This window comes from Rattus norvegicus, chromosome 5 (genome assembly GCF_021556685.1).
Source record: "Rattus norvegicus strain SHRSP/BbbUtx chromosome 5, alternate assembly SHRSP_T2T, whole genome shotgun sequence".
NCBI lineage: Eukaryota > Metazoa > Chordata > Mammalia > Rodentia > Muridae > Rattus > Rattus norvegicus.
The window spans coordinates 70,052,341-70,056,994 of record NC_141538.1 but is presented as its reverse complement, the minus strand read 5'-3'; positions in this window follow the sequence as shown (position 1 = coordinate 70,056,994).

Genomic DNA, 4,654 nt, shown 5'->3' with positions numbered 1-4,654 from the left:
CTAATTCATTCTCACAGAAGATAGTAGAAGGAAAATTCCAAAACTAGTACTACAACCATACCCAGGAATACACAAGAAATAGATAATTCCACACCAACAAAACCAAAAGAAGAGAGGGGGGAGGGAGGGAAGGAAGGAGGGAGGGAGGGAGAGAGAGAGAGAGAGAGAATCACCATCACCACCAAAATAACAGGAATTAGCAATTATTGGTCATTAATATCTCTTGACATCAATGGGCTCAATTCTCCAATAAAAAGACACAAGCTAAAAACTGGATACATAAACAGGATATAACATTCTGCTGCATACAAGAAGCACACCATAGCAACAAAGATAGACATTACCTCAAAGTATGGGACTGGAAAAACGGTTTTCCAAGCAAATAGACACAAGAAACAAACTGAAGTACCCCTTCTAGTATCTAATAAAATAGACTTCCAATCAAAAGAGATGTAGAAGGACATCACACTCATTAAAGGAAGAAAAATCTACCATGATAATGTTTCACTTCTGAATGTCTCTGCCCCAAATACAAGGGTACCCATATTTGTTAAAGAAACATTATTAAGGCTTAATAAGCAATGAACCCTGCACATTAATAGTGGGAGACTTCAACATTCCACTCACACCAATGGACGGGTCATCGAGACAACAACTAAACAGAGAACTAATGAAATTAGCTGAGGATATGAATCAAATCGACCTAACGGCTATCTGTACAGCATTTCAGCCAAACACAAAAGATTATACCTTCGTCTTGGCACCTCATAGAACCTTCTTGAAATCTGACCACATGCTCAGTCAGAAAGCAAGCCTCAATAGATACAAGAATATTAAAATAACTCTATACACATCAGACCACCATGAATAAAAGCTGGCCTTCGACAAGAACAGAAAGCATACATACTCATGGAAACTGAATAACTCTCTACTCAATGATCACTGTCAGGGAAGAAACAGAGGAATTAAAGATTTTCTAGAATTCAATGATGATGATGGCACAACATACCCAAACATGTGGGCCTGTTGAAGTTAGGCCCAGTTCTTTCTTGCAACCTTATGCTTCCAGTAATAGGATTTAGATTTAAAATACATTTACAAAAAACTTAGCCATATAGTTAAGCTCCTCTCTGACTAGATCCTAACTTAAATGAGCCATTTATTTTAACCTACATTTTGCTACTTGGCTAGTTACTTGTGTTCGGTTACTATGCTATCTCCTCACATCTTCCCTGGCCGATCTACCTGTACCTGGCTCTATCCCAGAATTCTATTGACTACCACCAGATTGCTTGCCTCCTATTTCCTGCCAAAGCCATATAACATTCAATTGACAGGTGATGCATCCATACAATACCCAAGATACTTTCTTTGCATGGAGCACAATTTAAGCAGTGCTAAATGTAGGCTAAGTGCCTACATAAATACACTGGAGAGCCCTTTAAAAGTACATCTGAAAGCTCTAGGAAAAAAATACAAATCAAACACCCAAGAGGGGTAGATGGTAGAAAATAATCAAACTCAGGGCTGAAATCAATCAATAAGAAACAAAAAGAACAAAGGAAGGATCCAATAAAACCAAGTCCTTAGCCAAACTAACTAAAAGACAGAGAGACAGTAACCAAATGAACAAAATCAAAAACAAAAAGGGAAATATACAATGAACACTGAGGAAATTCAAATAATCATTAGTTCTTACATCAAAAGCCTGTACTCCTCAAAACTGAAAAATCTAAAGGAAATGGATGGTTTAGTTAAATTAAGATCAGATAAACTATCTCTATATTCTATAACCTTTAAGGAAATAGAAGCAGTCATTAAAAATTTCCCAACCAGGGCTGGATGATTTTAGCATGTGATTCTACTAGACTTTCAAGGAAAGGCAAATGCCAATATTCTACAAGCCATCCCACAAAACAAAAACTGAAGGAACATTGTCAATTCTTTTCTATGATGCCACAGTCACCCTGATATCCAAAACATACAAAGACACAAAAAGAAAGACAATTTCACACCAATTTCCCTTATGAACATTAATGTAAAAATACTCAATAATATACTAGTAAACAAAATACAAAAGACATCATCCACCATGACTACATAGGCTTTATCCCAGGGATACAATGGCAGTTCCATATATAAAGATGCACCAACATAGTCCACCACATAAATAAATTGAAAAAAAAAGTCCTCCTGATCATCTGGTTAGATGCTGAAAAGCTTTTGACAAAATCCATTTCTTTCATTTTAAAAATTCTTGGAGAGATCAAGAATACAACGCCTATACTTAAACAAAGTACAGTCAATATACAGTAAGCCAATAGCCAACATCAAATTAGATAGACAGAAATTTAAAGTAGTTCTACCAAAATCAGGGACAAGTCAAGGCTGTTCATTCTCTCCCTATCTCTTCACTGTAGTACTTGAAGTCCTAGCTATAGCAATAAGACATTAAAGAAGATCAAGGAATAAAAACTGTAAAGGATGAAGTCAAGATATTGTTGTTCACAGATGATATGATAATATACATGTGACCCCCAAAATTCTATCAGAGAACTTCTACATCTGAAAGTCACCTTCAGCAAAGTGACTGGTTACAAATGTAACTCAAAGAAATAAGTAGCCATCCTGTATACAAATGATAAATGGGCTGAGAAAAAAATTAGAGACACAATACACTTCACCACAATCACAAATAATGTTAAATAATTTGGTGTGATTCTAACCAAGCTAGTAAAGGCTCTGCATGACAAGAAGCACATGAAGTGTCTGAAGAAACTAATGAAGATATCAGTAGATAGAGAGATCTCTCATGTTAATGCATCAAGAGAGTTATCATGGTGAAAATGGCTATATTACCATAAGCAATCTACAGATTCAATTAAATTCCTGTCAAGACTCCAACAAAATTCTTATAGATCTTGAAAGAACAATTTTCAAATTTATGTGGAAAAATGAAAAACACAAGACAACTAAAACAATCCTATTCAATAAATGAACTTTTGGTGGTATCCCCATCCCTGACTTTAGCTGCACTACAGAGTAATAGTACAAAAACTACATGGTATTGGTACAGAAGCAGACAGGGTCATCAAAAGAATCAGACTAAAGACCTAGATATAAACGCACACACCTACTAAGACTTGAATTTTCACAACAAAGCCAATGGAAAAGGTGGAGAATTTTTAACAATAGGTGCTGGTCTAACTGGATATCTGCAGGCAGAAAAATGCAAAGAGATCCATATTTATCACCCTGCACAAAACTCAACTCCAAGTGGATCAAAAACATCAATGTAAAGTCAGACATTTTAAGTCTTAGAGAACAGAAACTAGGATATATCCTTGAACTCGAGAACACTTCCTGAAGAAATCACTTATAGCTCGGGCACTAAGATCAACAATTAATAAAAGAGATCTCGTGAAACTGAAAAGCTTCGGAGAGGTATAGAACACCAACAACAGGACAAAACAAGAGCCTGCAGACTGGGAAAAAACCTTCATCAGCTTACATATGACAAAGGGCTAATATCTAATATATATATATATATACACACACACACACATATATATATATATATATATACACACACACATACATATACACACACACACACACACACACATATATATATATATATATATATATATATATATATTCAAGAAGTAAGACTCCAGCAACCCAAGTAATGCAGTTAAAAATTACTACAGAGCTAAACAGAATTCTCTCTGAGGTTCCACCTTACAGTCATAAGAATGGCTAAGATAAAAAACTCAAAAACTATATATACTAGAGAGGTTGTAGAGTAAGGGGAACACCCCTCTACTTCTGGTGGGAGTACAAACTTGTGTAGCCATGCTGGAAATCAATTTGGTGGTTTCTCAAAAAATTGGGAATACATTAAGACTTATTTATGCCAGTCCTATGAATATTCCCAAAAGATATTCCACCATCCCACAAAGACACTTGCTTAACTGTGTTCATAGCAGTTTTATTCATAATAGTCAGAAACTGGAAGCAAGTCAGATGTATTTCAAATGAAAAAATGGATAAAGAAAATTAGGTTCATGTATACAACTGAATACTACTGAGCTATTAAAAACAAGGACAATGTGAATTTTTTATGCAAATGGATAGACCTTGAAAATGTCCTGAGTGAGCTAACCTAGACCCAAAAAGACTTGGGTGGTTTATTCTCACCCATAAGTGATATTAACTATTAAGTACAGGATAACCACTCTACATATTCCACAGACCCAAAGAAAACAAGTACAAGGAGTGCCAGAGAGAGGATGCTTGAATCCTTCTCGGAAGGGAAAATAGAATCAATATAGGAGGTAGACTGAGGGAAGGAGTTGGGTAGGAGCTAGGACTTGCCAAAAACTTCAGATAGTGGGAGGCCCCAGGGAGTCTATGGAGAAAATTCTGAGACTCCTAAAAGTGGGAGATATGAAGCCCAAAGTAGCCCTCTCTTAAACCCAGACAGGACTCACAGTGGAGGGACAAGGACAGTAACCCACCCACAAAACCTGTAACCCTAAACATGTCCTGCCTACAAGATGTGCAGGAACAAAGATTGACTGGCCCAATCTGAAACCCATCCCATGGTGAGAAACAATCCTTAATTAATACTGTTACTGAGCACAGGAACTTT